Source organism: Lutra lutra, chromosome 12 (genome assembly GCF_902655055.1).
Source record: "Lutra lutra chromosome 12, mLutLut1.2, whole genome shotgun sequence".
NCBI classification, from domain to species: Eukaryota; Metazoa; Chordata; class Mammalia; order Carnivora; family Mustelidae; genus Lutra; species Lutra lutra.
In genome coordinates this window covers 25,763,051-25,781,701 of record NC_062289.1, presented here as the reverse complement: position 1 = coordinate 25,781,701, position 18,651 = coordinate 25,763,051, and the positions used below count along the sequence as shown (strand labels likewise).

Below are 18,651 nucleotides of genomic sequence, written 5' to 3'. Positions count from 1 at the left end.
GCCTGGGGGGGCTCAGTCGGTTGAGCTTCCGATTCTTGGTTTCAGCTCAGGCCTTGATCTCGGGGTCTTGAGTTCAGGCCTTGCATTGGGATCCACCCTGGGCATGGAGCCTACTTAAAAAAACAAAACAAAACAAAACAAAACAACCAACCAACCACTTTTGCCAAGTTCGGTTTTTCTTATAAAGGGGAAGTTTCTGATCAGTGGAACTGTGCCAATGTAATTTGTAGTTGAGGTGTTACCTGTGGTTTGACTGGGAAGTTTCTGGAGAAACAGTGCCTTACCCTAAAGGTGTGATGCTAATGGGGTGACCAGGCCCTGGGCATGATGGCGGGTGGAGTGGCCTAGGGTAGAGGGAGCCTCTGGGATAATTCCACTGAGGCCCATGCTTCTAGGCCTGCAGCCGGCCTCTCCCCCGAGGAGCAAGAATGGGACATGTGGACCTCATAGTGTCTGTGAGAGGCAGGAGGGTTCATCATAGGACGCTGTTCTCCAGATGGGGCTCAGGGAGGGCAAGAGACCTGCCCCAGCTCGCAGAGTGCTCTCTGGACTCCCCTTGGATGCTGGCCGGGGAAGCAGAGCCTTCCATGGTGGGCAGAGCTGGCGGCACGGGAAGGGAGACCACTCCCGGTCTTTTGGTTCCTCTCACTAAGTCAGAACATCACTTGTCACCCGGGGAACACTTCCTCCATCTGCAGCAGAGCCGGTGCCACCAGGGGCCAGCAGGGGGGTGGGGAGGTGCCAGACACGATTGGTACCTCCGGCTTCCTGCCCTTTCTTCCCACAGACCTGTGAGCGAGCTGGCGTTATTTTTATCTGGGGACACTGGCGTGGGAGGCATTTTGTCAGTGTCATCTGCTGAATGAGGTTGCGTTATCTGCTGTCCGAGGCCCCCCCCAGATAAGCAGTGCTAAGCGTACTAAGCTGTTCGCGTTTAAAAATACAGCCAGGCTGATGAAAGGTAATTTGCTCACAGTGCCGACATCCCAGCCGAAGCACGGAGCTTTCAGTTCCAACCCAAGCTTTAGCTGTAGGCTTTGAAGGGCCATCGCCCATGAGGGCTCACACTTTCTTTAAAATCATAATTCTGTGTCTGTCATCCACAAGAGGGAAGACGGCCCCTGGACCCAGGGGAAGGGGGGGTTGTGGACTCTGATGCTGGGTGCGCGCTAGCCAGCAGGAACTCCAGGCTGAGTCCAGCGAGAGGGCTACTTGGCACACGGGTGTGTGACAGGGCCGTCCCCAGGAGGTTTCTAAAGACGGTTTTGGGAGTCTACCCTCATAGGCTTGGTAGAGTCCCTCTTGTTCCCCGGTGTCATCCCAGTGCCTCTGAGTCTTGCTGTGTCCTAAAAGGTTGCCCCATGGGGTACAGGAGTGGGCAGGGATTCCCCTGAAGCAGTGGCGCCCAGTGGGGGCAAAGGGAGTGATTTTTCCCCCAGCATATATTTGAAAATGTCTGGAGATTTTTTTTTTTTTTTTCACAACTCAGGGTGAGGTTGGGGAGCTTTGACTGGCATTGAGTGGGTAGAGGCCTACCGAGCACAGGACAGTGCCCCACAGAAAGGAATAATCCAGCCCAAAATGTCTAGAATATCAAGATTAGGAAAGCCTGCTCTAGCAGACGGAGCCTCCTCCCACCACCCAGTGTGTAGCTTGACAGGAAGCCCCTGGTCAATAAGACCATGGGTAGGGAAGTGACAGGTGCCAACTGGCAAGCTTAGGACACGTGGGTCAGTTCAGCATGTGTCTGCTGAGCCCCCTACCTTGTGCAAGGCCAGGACCCAGCTGGATGCTGAGGTGCTGGGGAGCAAGATGTGGGCCCTATCCATCAAGGCCAACCACCCTGTTTTGTAGAGTACTTTCTGTTCTCCCAGTGATTTTCTATCCATTTCCTCCCTCATTCAGTCTTCACCACCATGCACGGGCCTCATGGGACCAGTATAATCAGCCCCATTTTGTGGGTAACCAAACCCAGCTAGGCGAATAACTTGCCCAAGGTCACATAGCCCCAGAGCGGCAGGTCTTCTGGGCTTTCTGTTGGATGATTTCTTAGGAAAGATAGCACACCCTTTTCCAGTTCCAGAGCTCCCTCTTCTCTCTTGGCTCCTGTTGGACCCCATTTTGATAAGGAATTATCCCTTGCTTCCATCCACCTTCATATGAGCAGACACCTGAATAAGGACAGAAGGAGCTTCCCATCTTAGCATTTACCTTTTTCCCTAGGAAACTTTCCTTTATAACCCATTCTAGAATCATCTTATATTCATGCCCTCTCTGACCTCTTACCAAAGCCACACTCAGATCTAGCAGGGGAGCTAGGCACTGGCAGAGCAGCCAGAAGATGGCCTCCCACTGTGCCTCGACAGTACCCCCTCCCTGGCCCTTGCTGCCTCAGAGACCTCCATTCATTCGTTCAGGTACTCTGCAAATACGTGCCAAGAGCCTATTATGTGCCGGTCTCTGGATGTCTGTTGGGGAATAAAGCAGACAGAATTCCCCTGCCCTAGTGATGTTTGTGGCCCATTTGGGAGAGGCGGTCACCGGGCACATGAACCAGCAAGTGTCTGTCTCCAAATTGTGTTGTGTGCTATGAAGAAGAGTCAACGATACAGCGAAGGAGCAGGAACCGGACTAGAGGTTCTACTTAGAGAAAGCAGGAGGCCTCTGGGAGGAGAAGACAAAATGGCCAACACCTGAAGCCGGCTTTTCAAGGGTCCGAGTGTCCCCAGTCCTGGAGAAAAAAGTATGTGTGGAGACAAAAAGGATTCTTCTTCCCCAACTCTATCAGTATTTCACAGTTAACGCAGCCTTCAGCAGAAATATCCTGAAGGCTTCCTCTCAAATTAAGTCATCAAGAGTCTCCAAACTGCTATTTTATACCCAGCTCTACTCTCTGCCAGATATGTGAAGGAGGCAGAAAAGAGAAGGAAGACACCAAGAAGCTTTCAGGATAGCCAAGGAAATAAAACCTTTCATGAGACTCGTGCTAGCCAGGATGTCTGCTCCCAGTCGAGTGCTCCCCACCCCTGGCCCTCCTCTGGCTCAGTAACCTTATGTCAATACCACACACTATTCTCCCTCTGCGCAGAAGCCATCGCCCACACCCAATTCCAACTCCCACCATACACAGGCCAAGGAGCGGGAGGTCAGATGGGCTATCCCATCACACCTGGTATGGATGTTCTTGGGGCCCAACTTGGGAAGGCCAAGGAAGCAGAAAGAGGAGAAGCTTCTACCAAGTATCTACTTGGGCCAGGAATTTTTCACTCGCATGCTGTCTAGCCCTCTCCCTTTTTCCCACATGGAGATGTGAGGCCACGAGGGGTCTTGGGGCTTGCCCAGGTCCAAGAGCTAGGTGGGAATCCAATCACCCAAGCTCTCTGGTTTTTGAGCCCCTTGTGTGTACCTTTGACACACCAGTGTTTTTCAGACATTTTTAGCAACAGTGTTATTTTTTCCAAAACTAGACTTCAGGCCTGTCCTCAACCATGCGAAACAAATTCAGTAGAGGGTCTGGGCCAGGCACTGAGGCTCTCCAAGTCTGGCCACCCCCCAGCCGCCGGGCATCCACCCCCACAGGTGGCCAAAGCCTCCTTGGAACAGCATAAGGGCCCCATCTGGTCTGCAGCCCGGAGCTCATGGCTCATCTAGAAGGGCCTGTGTGCTTCCTTCAGGGATACCCCAAGCCCTGCTTTGCCGGGCACAGAGCAGACATCCAGTCCATGTAGAAGGGTGTGTTGTAATTGAGGGCGAGTTCAGACAGAGCCTGAGGCAAACAGCTTCCATCCACATCTTTGTGGAAAAGAGCAGGCACGACAGTCACTTCCACATTCATACCTCCATGTGGTCTTTATAACCGGGCCAGGAGCCAGGATCGGATGTAAATTTTGGCCTTCTGGACCTTGTGTCCTCCTCCATCCCAGTTCCCCTGCATGAACCCCACCCTAGTTGTTGCCTAACTATTGTCCAATAAACACTTCGGGATACAGCTTGATAAAAGATGTGTGCACCCCCATCCCAGCTTCCCTGAGGGATAATGCCCCATAAATGTTAATGTGACTTTTAAGACTCCGTCTGTGGCAAAGTTCAAAGTCGAGGGTGGATTTGGGCTTTAGACTGAGTCATTCTGGAATCCCCATTATAGGCCAAATCTTTTTGTGAGCATTTCAAGGGGTTTTCTCAAATTCTATAAATAGTTAAATAACGCCTGCGTAATCATCTATTTTTATCGCCAGCCTTCCAGACGGCTTCAGAAGCGATGGGGCTGCTCATTGAAAGTAAAATTTCACGTCCTCAGTTCCAGCCGGCATCCAGAGTGTGGCCTGTGGGCCCAGCCCCAAGCAATGGGATCCCAGACAGCAGTTCTGGCTGTGAGAGGGTACCCTATTTCGAGGGAGAACCTGTTCCAGGGAGAAACTCTGCGAGCAGACCCTAGGAACCTCCAAACCTGGAAGACCTATGTTCTGTGCCCCTCTCCCCCAATCCCACTTTCCTCACATGGAAACCTCTGGCAGGGCACTTGTCCCCTGTGTGCCTTGTTCCTAAAATTGTAGAACATGGTCACCATAACCCTTTCCTAGTTAGGGAGGGCTCTCAGTGACTCTGTGGGGTTTCACACCTGTTCGTCACTCCGTCACCCTGCTGACCTTGTACCAGTCGCATAGTCTCTTTCCATTTTACAGATAAGGAAACAGAGGTGCAGACAGGCCTGATAATTGCACGGTGACCTGCCCAAACCAGACTGGTTGCCCCTTTCTTTTCCAGTCAACCTACTCCTGGAGCTCAGCACGCCCCCTCCTTCCCCACAGAGAGCCCTGCATCATGGGTAAGACCTACCTGGGCCAGGTCAGACCCCGGTGATGACATGCGTTAGAGCCCACAGCCACTCTCTGGGCAGGATGGCATCCAGGCAGAGGGGAATCTGGGCACTGCAGAGTGACAGGTAGGCCCTCTTGTCTGGAGGGAGCTTCGGGGAAAGGCAGGGCAGAGGCAGGCGTCTGTCCTGTCTACAGGCGAACCTTGGTGAACAGGACGCCTTTGGGGAAGAAGGAGCCCCAGAAGCCAAATCAGAGACCTGGGTCCCAGCCCTACCAGCCTTAGAAGTGTGAGATGCTGTGGGAGGAAGAGGCAGGAACATTTGTAGGAAGTTCTTTGAAAAGAAAAGTGACGCATAAATGTCGGGTGGTCCTATTACCCCAAAGTCAGCCTGGCAACCAGGGGACCTCCCACGCAGTCTACTGAGTGTCTGGTTACTGAGGGCTGCCCCAGGAGACTCCAGTGAGGCTCCGACTCCAGCGAGGTTCCGACTCACCTGTACCTGGCAAGCACCTGCGGGTGTCTTCCTGAGGCTAAATGAATCCTATGCCACCCCATTCAGAGGCATTCCAGCCCATCCACTGGGGTTCCTATCTGTCCGACAGCAGCCTTCTCTGCCTGCTCAGGCTGAAAGGAAAACTTTCAGCCTCTTCTGAGGGCTTTTCAAGGCCACAGCTACAGCAGGTGCTGGCTCCCCCTCGCCTGATAATGAGGCTTCACGCCTGCAGAAGTGTGAGACAGAATTCCCACTGAATCAGCCCAACTTCTCGGCTTCTCCCCGCTGCACCCCAGTGCTGCTGCTTCCCGCCCCCCCTCATACAGATCAGCCAAGCTGAGCCAACCTGACCTGATTTTGCCAAGCCAGAAATATTCTGGGTGCTTACACCCTGGGAGCCTTGGAAAATGTCTCCAGAATGTTCTAGATTCAGCTGCAAGTGGCTGATGGCCGTTCCCAGCCACAGCTTGTTCCTTTCACCTGGAGCCAAGTGCCAGAAAGGAGGCACTCTCAGCCACAGTGCCATGAACCATCAGTAACAGACAATGTCTGCAGAGATTTTTTTTTAAATTATTATTATTAATAGTTGAAGAGCTGGGATTTGGGGCATGATTTTCATCTCTACTGATTAGAGCAGATTCGAACTCATCCAATAATGTTACTCTCTCTTCATGCTTTCGGGTGGGACCCAGAGGGCGGTAGTCACCACCAACATGCAGAGAATTTGGCACGATGCCCAAGAGTGTTTCAGGCATGTGTGAAAGCCACAGCGATGGTCCCAGACCCCGGTCTGTGTTTTCAGCGGACACCTGTTCTGTCTAGGGTCGGTCACAGCGCCCCACCCACCCAGCCACAGAACTGGCCACTTGGGTCTGTCAAATCAGGAAACCCCATCTCCACATCCACGTGATTGGTCTGAGGGATGGTCACGTGACAAGCAGAGCCAATCAGAATCTGTCCCTGGGATTTGTGGTTTAGACGCAAGGAGAAAGGGAGGTCTGTCTTCCTGTGGCTCACAAGCCATTATGATAGAGATTGGGGGCTACTGACCCCCATCTTTGGCTTTTGCCATTACAAAGGGAGACCCTGGCAGGAGAGACAGTGGTCTATATGCACAAAACCAAGACAGGCAGAGGCAAGAGTGGGGAGGGCCAACTCTGGCATCATTGTTTGTGCCCCCGGGAATCAGCTATGTCCTTGGACACCCCCCCCACCCCTCCTGTAAGGCAATTCAGGCCATGTGCTAGTTGGAGATGGCTTTGGTATCACATGGGTGGATCTCTGGTCCATGCTCCAGGGAAGTCAGGGCTACTCAGGGAAAAGTCCAGCCTGGAGTGGGAAAGGACATGTCCAAAGGCAAGGAGCCGTAGAGGGCCCAGCAGACATCAGAAATCAAGGCAAGCAATCAGTCGTGGGGTGGAGGCTGCAGCCCCAGGCTCATACCAGTCTGGGGCGCCTTCTCCCTCCGGATGAGATGGGAAGCCGTAGCAGACTGCAGCGGGAGCCCGAGGTCAGATTATTGCTGTTCTAGAGTCGAGGTTTTGTGAAATCCCCAGGGCCAGACCTCCATGCCTAACAAGATTGAGCCAAGACTAGCAGCTGTGGCCTCGCTGTGGCCGTGATACCCAGCTGTGGGTGCAGCCGGGTGAGCACACCTCTTAGCTGGGGCTGCACCCACAGCCTGCCAGAAGGAGGGGGCAGAGGGCAGTGGCCAGGTCTCGGGCCAGATTTGGTGGGCAGAATGACTCAGGTTGCAATGACCAAGAGGTCTCTCTGCCACTTGTTAAAATCCTACTGTGCACCAGATACATTGCATATGCCACTCCTTGAAGCTAAGAAGGTCTCTCTGACCTAGTCATGATCCTTCCATGGGTGGTCCTTCCACGATGCTGCCCCGAGTAGGTGTGCTAAGGGCAGGGTGTGGGGGCTGCCCAAGAAGGACTACCCAAGACACAGATGCCTACCAGATGGCCCCTCCTCCCTTCTCCTCCTCTCCTGACCCAGGACTGTGATGGAAGCAAGCCCACACAGCCTCAGCCCTCTCTCCTTACCAACTCTGCCCAGCCATGTGTCCTGATCCCTGGCTCCCAGCCCCATTTCATCCTCCTGCCTGGGGCTCAGGGATCTGTTCGTTATTTAATCACAGAAGATGGGCTTGTTGTCACACCGATCAGTTCTTTTGGTCCTAATCACAGAAACTAACTTGAGGTGGCTTAACTTCCCCAAATCCCTTTTCATAGGGATTCAGAGGGGTCTCGTGGAACCTAAAGGTCCCAGGAAAGGACAGAAAATGGCACGCCCAGGATTCTCTGTCTCAGGCCAGGGAAGATTGATCTAGCAAGTCTCTAGGTTCCCCTCCAGACCAACTCTAGGTTTGGGAATTCCCCTGCCTCTGTCCCTGGGAGGGCTGTTACTTTAGAGACGTAGTTGGGGGAGGCCTCCCTGAGGAGCTGACACTGAAGCGGAAACCTGAAGGAAGTGAAAGTTTGAGCCAAACAAAAATAGAGCACCTCCTATTTGAAAATGATTTTTGTCTTTCCAATATAAAGAATTCCATCAAATCCTCCTGTTCAGCCCTCCAACCAAGGGACACAGAGGAGGACCAAGACCAACTCACTGCTGCTGGGCTGTCACCAGCTCCTCAGCCCCTGTCCCTCCCACATCTCATCCCAACTTCTCCAGGAAAAAGAAACTTCCTGCCAGAAGTAAATAAAAATGCACTTTCTCCTCCCCGCTGGGGAGATGGCAGCCGCAGCCACCTCTCCACCCAGAAACAAACCAGAGTCGCTGGGGATATAGAGTGTGGACGGGCAAATTTCCCTGGGTCATTTGTTTTCAAAGAAGGAGAAGGAAATGATGGTGAGGTTGCAGGGATCGGAGGGGCCGTCCATCGACTCTGGAAAGTGTCAGAATACAGTGTGATCCTTGTGTCTTAACCCCTCCCTCCACTGGCTTGCTGGGAGCAGCATCTCCCCGAAGCAGTGGCTGGCTGGGGGCGGGGGGGGGGGTTGTTTTCCCCCTATGCCTGGGCGCAGCTGTTTTTGGCTTGACCACAGGACTCTATCATGCCAGAGTTCATGTGGTTATCCAGAGCGAGGGAAGAATTTCCCAGCATGCCTTGAGAAACCTGAGCCACTGAATGGCTTTCAGGGTTTATTGATGTGGTCGGTGCAGGAAATAGCAGTACGTCAATAAATAGTTTTAGGCAGGAAACAGGGCTTAAATGGTAGCCTTCAAGTTGGGGGAAAAGCACTAGGGGTTGCAGGGAGGGAGCCTGCCGGTCAGATGAGAACCCAGAGCCAAATACCCAACTTTGAAATGGTTGCCACCAATCTGAGGCCCCTTGCTGGTTCTGGATGCAAGAGGCTGATGTTGAAGGTAAAGCAGAGACCCAGGGACGGCTGGTTTCTGCTGGCAGAAAGGAGCTCGTTGTTCCAGAGGAAAAGCTGGCAGCCTACAGCCTGTGTGCCCAGAAGAGACACACAGCTAGTTTGTGGTGGCCTCAGAGCTGGGCCTGTTCACAACCCATTTCCTCACACTTCCAGTGAAAGTCAATGCTAACCTGTAGATCACTCCGGGAACTCCTCTGTCCTCATTAAAAAAAAAAAAGTCAAGGAAAAGGGTCAACAAACCACCAATTTCTTCCCAAGTAACTGCTTTTCTGATTATAAAACATGTTCACAGAAAAACAGAGACATTCAGAAGATCACAAAAAGTAAAAAAAGAAAGGTCATTCATAAATCCATACAAAGTAGACTTTCACATTTACTGAGAAACAGGGACAGTTCATACTTTGGATGTTTCTCATCTTTTTCCTTTAAAAAAAGAAATCATGGGGTGATTTTTAGAGGAGATTCTAATTCTGATCTAATCATTCTAATCTTGGATGATTGCAGAGTACAACGCAATTTTGTTTTCACTTTCCTCACTTAGTGTCATAGAGCCATTTTTCCCAGCTGTTATGAACTTCTCAAAAACATATAATTTTTAATGGGTGCAAGGATTATCATTGACCTAATCATTCCCCTATTGTGGGATACTTACGTTGTTGAATTGTGTGTTTTAAGCTTATTTTTCCTGTTACATTTAACTATTGCCTTATGGTAATTATCCCAAAATGTAATTACTAGATCAGACAATAAGAACACTTCGAAGACTTATTTTAAGATTTTTTTAGAAAAACATAACCAGGGGCGCCTGGGTGGCTCAGTGGGTTAAACCACTGCCTTCGGCTCAGGTCATGATCTCAGGGTCCTGGGATCGAGTCCCGCATCGGGCTCTCTGCTCGGCGGGGAGCCTGCTTCCTCCTCTCTCTCTCTCTGCCTGCCTCTCTGCCTACTTGTGATCTCTCTCTGTCGAATAAATAAATAAAATCTTTAAAAAAAAAAAAGAAAAACATAACCAATTTGCACTGCGCATATATGAGAGTATCTGTTTCCCTCCATCCTCCCCAGGATTGACAATTACCGGTTTTTAATATATTAAGATAGTAAGTAGGAAGAAAATAGTATTTTCATTCATTCGAATGCTACAGAGATTTAATTAATTTGTTTTCATTCACTTATCAGCAATTTATGTTTTGATATATGAATTGTCTTTTAATGGCCTCTCCCCTTCTGTCCATGAGGGATTTAGTATTTTTATTACAAATTTGATCAAGCTATTTATAGGTTAAAGCTCTTACCCTTTGTCACATTTATTGTGGACATTCCTCCCAGAATGTTAATTGCCTCCTAAATGTGTTTGCAGTATTTTGATGCATTTCTTTTTTTGTGTGGATGTAGAAAGCCCCCCCTCCATCCAGAAATGTGATTCTCTATCAAATTCTTATGGTTCATCTTCTTGTTTCTTTAACATTTACCTCTTTATTCCATCTGGCATTCATTTTAGGGCTCAGTGTGAAGGGAAACTCTGAATTATTACCCCCCTTCTCCCCCCACCAATACTTAGGCAGCTGTAACTGCAGTGAATAATGCTCCCTTTGCCGCTGATTTGTGGTCCTCTGGGGACCATGTGATGAGTCCTTATGGATGCTGAGTGTGTTTCTAGGCTATGGGATCTAGCTGTCCACTCTGATGTCAGTTCCTCACCCTATCCATTAGTAAAACTTTAGGATAAATGAAACATAATACAACTCTTTACAGTTTTGATTTTAGCTATTTCCCCCATTACTCTTTTGTTTTTCAAAGATATGATGGGGAAGGGGCAGTGGGAGAGGGAGAAAGAGAATCCAGCAGGCACCACACTCAGCACAGAGCCCAAGGTGGGGCTCAATCTCACAACCCTGAGATCTTGACCTGTGCAGAACTCAAGAGTCCCAAAACACCTGACCAACTGAGCTACCCAGGTTCCCCCTCCCCCTGCCTCATTACTCTTTCAGATTACTTTTAGGATTATTTTTTTCAAGCCTCCTTTCCCCGCTTCCCTCCAAAAATTCCCCCTGGATTATGGAGTACAAACTGGAGTTACACCTGTGAATTATTTCAAAGAGAATCAGCATCTTTATAATACTGTCTACCCATTAAGGAATATTATGTGTTTCTTCATTCGTTGAAGACTTTGTCCAAAATCTTACAGTTTGGTTTAGCGATTTTCTTCATAGAAATTTTGCACATTCCTAAATAATGTTAGGTAAGTGTTTTTATTGCTTTAATAAATTAGTTTTGGTGCACTAAAATATCTCACTGCTGAATCCTATCATTTAAAAAGCTGTTGATTTTTGTATACTAATTTTGCATCTAAATACACTTATTAATTAATTAGTGGCTAAATGCTCATGCTAATTCTAATCTTTATTAGAGAGTTTTCTTGGGTTTTTCATTTGTATAATCATATCAAATCATTTATCTCCTTCCTTCCAAGGGTCATGGAAGTTGCTACAATTTTCTAATCAGGCCTATTGATGTAATATATTATGTTCATAGATTTCATAATACTAAATCATCCTTGCCTTTCTGGGATAAAATCTACTTGGTTATAATGGATCCATTTGCTAGCATTTCATTTAGAACTTTCACATCTACTCAGATTAGAAAGATAAGCCCATAAACTTTCTTGTTTGTAATTTCCTGTCAAGGAAAAATTTATCTTTTTTCTGTTCTAGATCAGTCTACATAGCAGAACAGCCATATAATTTTTTGAAAATTTAGATTAACTTACCTATCAAAATCATAAGTTTAGAGATCTCCTAATTCAGAACTTTTCATTTTGTTTTATGATTTTTAGTCTTTTCTGGCCTTTTATTTTTTTTTTTTTAGTAAAGTTTGATGATACTTATTTTTTAAAACATTCCCTATTTTATCATTTTTTCCAAAATCATCAGCATAGAGTTGTAAATAGCTTTTATTGTACTTTTTAATCTACTATACGTCTCTTTTTAATATTTTGATCGTATTTCTCATTTTATTTCCATTTCTTGATTTTACAAAATTTCTTTTCTCTGTTTTCTAATTATTTGGTTTCTGGCTTTATCTGTATTACATCCTTTCATATACTTCCTTAGTTACTGGTTAATTTTTTTAGTTACTTTCTAATTTTTTTAGTCAAATGTATAGATTAACAGTAGTCAGTAGAAGTATGGGATCCACATACATAATTTTTTTTTAAGATTGGTTTATTTATTTGAGAGAGGAGCATGAGTGGGAGGGGGCAGGGGGAGAGGGTGAGAATTTCAAGCCAGATCATGACCTGAGCGAAAATCAGGAGTCAGATGCTTAACTGACTGAGCCACCCAGGCACCCCTGCATATATCATTTCAAATTTAATAATATATTATTTTACCCAGTATATCCAAAATTTCAGCACGTAATTGATATTTTTAAAATAGGAGACATTTTACATTCTTTCATACTAAGCTTTCAAAAACTCCTATCTCTTTTACATTTAGAGAATATCTCAGTTTGTATAGGCACATTTCAAGCACCCAGTAGTTCTGTGTGGGTAGTGGCTACAGTGCTGGACAGCATAGGTTTAGATCATGTATTTGCTTCCCTTTGTAATACCCAAAATAGTTAAGGCTATAAATTTACCTCTCGTTATAGCTTTGACCACATCCCACAAGTTCTTAAAATTTTGTATTTCCTAATCTATTATCATATATTTGATTATATCTTTATTCCACCTGTCTTTGGGAGACTTTTTTTTTTCCTTTTAGGTGGGAGGGGGCGGAGGGAGAGAGAGAATCTTAAGCAGGCTCCGCACCCAGCATAGAGCCCAACATGGGGCTCGATCCAAGACACTGAGATCATGAACTGAGCTGAAATCAAGAGTTAGACACTTGGGGCGCCTGGGTGGCTCAGTGGGTTAAGCCTCTGCCTTCGGCTCAGGTCATGATCTCAGAGTCCTGGGATGGAGCCCCGCATCGGGCTCTCTGCTCAGCAGGGAGCCTGCTTCCTCCCCTCTCTCTGCCTGCCTCTCTGCCTGCTTGTGATCTCTCTGTCAAATAAATAAATAAAATCTTTAAAAAAAAAAAAGAGTTAGACACTTAAACCACTGAGCACCCCCAGTCACCCCCTTTGGGAGACTATTTTGAAACATCCAAGTAGTTGGCTACTTTTTAATTGTTCTTAATTCTTGGCCCAAGTATGTAACCTGGAGATTTCTGTGCTTTGAAATTTAGTGTGAAGCTTTGCGCAGTGGCAGTATCGTAGCCAATGAGGTTTATCCAAGGCGCGATTATTGCTGATTGAAATTTAGTGTGAATCACAGCTTACATGAGGTCAGTTTCAATTTAGTCTTATTAATTACATTACTTAAATCAGCTAAGTAGTTAAATTTTGTTAGTCAGCCATCAAATACTAGCAGTTTCATTTCCAGATGCTATTCTTCCTGTTTTTTCCTTATGTTTCAATAGCTTTTATGTATTTTGAGTCTATGCTACACAGCGTATAATCTTTTTTTATCTATTATGAATGTAACTTTATTTGTATGTAAGCTTTTTATCTTATTTAATGGTTGTTATCTTGAAAACTACTTTGATTTTACTAGCGCTTTAATTTTTTTTGCCCACAATTATTTTTACCCATTTATTTTATATATCCTCTTTTCAGTTCTGCTAATGGTTACTAGTGTTTGCTTTTAATACTTTTAAAGGTATACTTTAACTTCTATGATTACCATACTTAAGAAAGAAGCAATAACTTCTGAATCCTTCTGGTCTTAATTATGAAATGTGTATGCTTTACCATCTTCTGTTCCTCTCCCACTAGTATGTATCAATCCTCAATGAGTTAATCTTAGATTATTAAATCACTACTACTATAAAATTCTTATTCAAATAACACTTAAAGATTTAATAACTTCTCTTTCAAGGGCTATTTTCGGCTTTTGATTCTGTCTTACAACCAAAGCTATAATTACTTATTTTGTTAAGTCTGTAAGTCTACCTGGTTTCCGTTTTCACTTCTGGTCCTTCTATACCATGATTTCCTCAAACTGAGTCTAAATTTTGTTGGCTGGGCATGCATTTAAGAAAGTTTTTAAATTTTGAATTATTTTTCATTGTGGCCAAAGAAATCACCACCTAAATAAGATTTACCATTTCAGCTGGTTATATGTGTATAGTTCAGTCATGTTAAATATAGTCACATTTTATACACCCAACCTCCAAAACTTTTTCATCTTATGCAACTGAAACTCTAGCCCATTAGACAATCCTCCAGTCCCCTCTCTCCCTGGCCACCAACAACCACCATCCTACTTTCGTTTCTGTGATTTTGACTTCTCTAGATGCTTGTGTAGGTAGAATCATACGGTATGCGTTCTTCTGTGGCTAGTATCTTTCAATTAGCATAATGTCCTCATGGTTTACATGTGTTGTAACATATGTCAGAATTTCCTTCCTTTTTAAGACTGAATAATATTCCATCGCATACACTTACCACATTTTGTTCATCTATTGGTGGGACATTTGGGTTGCTTCCCCCTCTGGGCTCTTATGACTAGTGTTGCTATGAACACACATATACAAATAGCTCTTCAAGACCCTGCTTTTAGTTCTTTGAGGGATATAACCAGAAGTGGAGTTGTTGGATCATAGGTACTTCTATTTTTAATTTCTTTTTAAAGATTTTATTTATTTGACAGAGATCACAAGTAGGCAGAGAGTCAGGCAGAGAGAGAAGAAGGGAAGCAGGCTCCCCGCTGAGCAGAGAGCCTGATGAAGGGCTCGATCCCAGGACCCTGGGATCATGACCTGAGCTGAAGGCAGAGGCTTTAACCCACTGAGCCACCTAGGTGCCCCTATTTTTAATTTTTTAAAAGACCGCCATACTGTTTTCCATGGCGGCTATGACAGTTTGACTATTTTTAAGATAAGCAAGTAGGTAGGACTTTGAAAAACCTTTGCTTATTATGTAAGATGCGTTTCTCCTGCTTTCACTCACAGCTGTGTGTGTTCTTTCCCCCACAGACAACGGAAGATGTTGTCTCAGTGTCTCTGAATTTTAACATCAAATACAGAAATACAAGGCCAACCATATTTTTGTTCCTTTGTAAGAAACCTAGGGGTTTCCCGCCCCCTTCAAAGCTGTTTTTAGAATTTTTCTTTTTCTTGAAATTCAAAAAGAAAATTCTCCTGCTAAGTATCCATGGTGGGGTTCCGGAAGGCTGTGAGCCCTTTCTGCCTGAAGAATGTGTTCTTCTTTGGCTTTTGGTTTTCAACTCAAAGTGTTTCCCTCTGCTCTCTTTAGTCCCTGTATTCTGGGATCCTTTTGAAAGCCTCTATAATTCACAGGTCAGACGCCCGTCCACTCAGTCTTCTCCTCTTCCTCTTCTTTTTCATCTGTTTATCCTTGTCTTCAACTTTCTGGCTGTCTTATGTGGGACTTTTTCTGCAGCGCACATTCTGTCCTTCACTGACTCTGGCTCATGCTCTCATGTCGCTGTGTACCTCTCGTTCCCACCGGTTATCCCCGAAAGGCCTCTTACACTTCCTCTCAGTGGGGTGTGCTTTTAGCAAGTTGAGCGTCCCTTCTTTCGAATGCCTCTCCACGTGTCACAGAATCCATGCTGTTGTTCTTATGGACCTAAAAGCCCACACATTTTATATTGGAGTCTTTAATTTTATTTCTTCTTGGTATATTGTTATCATTTTCAAAGCTATGCATTTCCATTCGGTCTTCGGGGTAGCTAGCAGCCCCCTACTCTGCTGTGCAGGATTTTCCCATAGATGGCGTATTGCTTTTCTCATCCCTTACCCTTGAATGATGAAGGCTCAGTTTGGTTTGGGGGTTAGCTGTATGAGTCGACTTTGGACTTCTCAATGTCATGCTGTGGCACCGTAGAGTCTCCCTCTCCGTGGGGGGTTTTGTTGCACGACCCAAGTTTGATTTCCAACATTTAGCAGGTGTTTGGTTTTCTAGTGCATGTTGCTAGCCCCAAACAGAGTCCTCTCTTGACACCACTGATTATCAAGAGGAAATTGAGTCAAACTGTAGTTCTTTGACCAGATGCGATTATTTTTTTAAAACTCTGGTTTCTGATATGCACTGCCCCAAGCCTTTCCCTGCCCAAGAGGGCTTTGCCTGAGAGCAACACACCTCTGAGTGCACAGGGTCCCTTTTGGCCCCCAAATCTGCAGGGACCAGAGCAAGAGCAGAGCTGCTAGGAGCTGTCTGGGTGCACAGGATGGGGTTTGCAAGTAATCCCAGACTGCCTACCAGCCAGGGGCAGATGGGGAGAGGCTGAAGGTCAAGCTACCTACCAGTCTATCTACCCCTAACCTTTGGTGTTCTGGGTGGGAGGCCAAGCTGCTCTGGGGAACTAGAGCTTCTTGGTGATAGCACTTGTGTTCTTGGTGTTACCTCCCCAGTCTGGGGAGGAGGCTGCTGGTGAACTGTTATCTTCCTTCTCGGTGTTGTTGTGGGACTTTCTGCTTCTACATGTGGCTGCTTGGGTATTTTTATAGGAGATGGGAAAAGGACAAATCAGGCCCTGGTGAGGGGCCCCATTTGAACTCCCAAGTCGGCACCTATAAAAGCCTGGAGGTGTGGTTCTCGGCCATGGCCACACACTGGAATCCCCTGGATGGCTTTCACACATGACCAGTGTCCAGCCTCCCCCCGACCCCGCCACCCCGTGGCCAGCTACACAAGCCTCTGTGCAGCGGAGTCCAAGCCTCTATAGCTTCGAAGTTCCTCTGGGTGACTCCAGTGTCACCCAGAGGCGAGAACCTTTAACCCAGATTCAAGAGCAATGGTAGAGCTTGGGTTCTTACTCAGATTCTAGTCCTAAGTGACCTTGGTCCAGTCTTTTAACCACTTTGTGCTTCAGTTTCCCCCATTCTACAGTGAGAATGCTAATGCCTGCCTCCGCTCTGACCATGTAAGGATATAGTGGGATAAACACAGGCTAATGATGGTGGAACTACCTAAAGACTCATGACTTCAAGGCCAGCAGTCCAGGACCCTTTGTAGGCCTTAGGGTGGTGGGTAAGGTCATTCATTCATTCTCAGGTACCTAGAGAATGACAGGGCAGCCCCTGTGGGCTCCCTGCTCCAGGCTCTATACTAGGAAGGAGACCCCACTACTTTTGGAGTTCCAGGCTAAACCCAGGGGACTCTTCTAGGGGCACTGGCCTTTCTCAGACTCCAGGGTGGGAGCGCTCCGGGCACTGGCAAACTACAGTTGTACACAGGGAGACATTTCAGTGGGAAGTGAGTGGAGAGGCAGGAGGCCCGAGGGTTGGTGTGGGGCCTGTGAGATCTGTGAGCTTGAGTGGACTTCCAGGGGTAGTACGAACAAATGGCTTAGTGGAAAATTCAGACACAAAGTGAGTAAGAGCTTAGGCTCTGAGGTACTACGTTTCCATGAGAAAAGAAGTGGGGAAAAGGAAGCTTGGTTTCCAGAGTAGGCAGGTCTGGGTTCAAATCCCAGCTCTACCATTACCACGTAGCCATGGGCAAGTTGGGTAACTTCTCTAACCCCAGATTCATCATCTCTAAAATGGGATAATAGTAGGACCTGCCTCATGGGATCACTGTGACGATTACATGAGACGTTACAGTTCAGGTCCTTGGTTCAGTGTCTGGTGCATAAGGAGTGGGCTGCCGCCGCTCTCCTTTTCTACACACACACTTTAAACTGGTGAAACTCTGACATGTATAAGCCATAACCCAGACTCACCAAAAGCAGGAACTGGAGGGACATCTCTTGGAGATCTTCTCTTCCAGCCCCAAATTGGCCAGCCGAGGAGGCTGAGGCCCCATCTGACCTTTGAGGTTTCCAGATACCCCTTCCATCCTACATAAGGGACAGACATTAACTAAGTCTTCCGAGAAGATCTTCCTTCTCTGGAGATTCCAAGATTCAGGCATCTAGGAGAGTACTCAGCCAAAATACGTGGTGAGGAGGGGTATTGGATGGTGGGGATGGCATGTGGCATGTTCTACATCCTGTTCCATCCCGTGTCCTATTCCTCTTGGTGGCACAGTCACCCAGACCCAGAATCTTGTTGTCATCCTTGAGTCTTCCTTTTCCATCAACCCTGAAATCCATCACATGGCGACTCTTCATCTTGGCAATGTCTCTTGTGCCCATCCTGTATCGGGCAGCTAGTGCGGCTCAACAGACAACCCCAGAAATCCTCGTGGCATGCAGTGTTGTGTTATAGTTACATTATGTGTGTGCGGGCTGGCTAGGGGCCACCTGATCTTGTCTAGACTATGGTGGGGCCCTGCTTCACATGTCTCTCATCTTCCCTTTGGGACCATCAGACCGGCCCACAGATGGTCTCTCATGCCAATGGGAGAAACACAGGAGAGTAAGCATGGCTACATAAGGCCTCTTAAGGCCTCTTAAGGCTTCAGATCAGGCGCCCCCGCCCCCGCCCCCGTCACTTCTGCTGCATTCTGTTGGCCAAAGCAAGTTTTATGGCCAAACCCAAAGAGTAGAGGTAGAGGAAATGTGTTTCCGAATATAATCTAAACTACCACAGTTTCTTCTCTCTCGAACGCCAGAGAGTGTAGTTCCATTCAGCCTGCACTTTGGCGGAGGCTGCCTTCTTGCCTCCGCATCCATGCCATATTACCCTTCTATGGAGCATAGATGTGACTGTGGCCTTTCATGACCCACCCAGAACCTTCTCTGCCAACCATCCCAGAATGCAGTTCCTTGGCTGGATTCAATTATCCATACTCTAGCCCCTACCCTCTTTCTCAGCCCTGCCTCTGGTTTTTTTCCCATCTACACTGCCTGTGTAGGACCCAGACTGCGTTCTACCTCCCTATTTCCCAAACACCCACGTTACCCTCCCCATATCGTTGTTCTCTCCACCTGAAATGCCCCACATTCCTGGGTCAGCATCCAGCTCTTCCGTGGCCTTGATTTCCCATTCATAGTGA

General features: G+C 47.0%; 1 protein-coding gene and 1 pseudogene across 6 annotated transcripts in view; both read left to right on the top strand.

Moving 5' to 3' along the window:
* Positions 1-18,651, top strand: part of CTIF (cap binding complex dependent translation initiation factor) — a 286,875-nt gene that overhangs the window by 231,527 nt on the left and 36,697 nt on the right. The window lies entirely within an intron of this gene.
* LOC125082809 (uncharacterized) lies at positions 12,935-13,105 on the top strand (annotated as a pseudogene).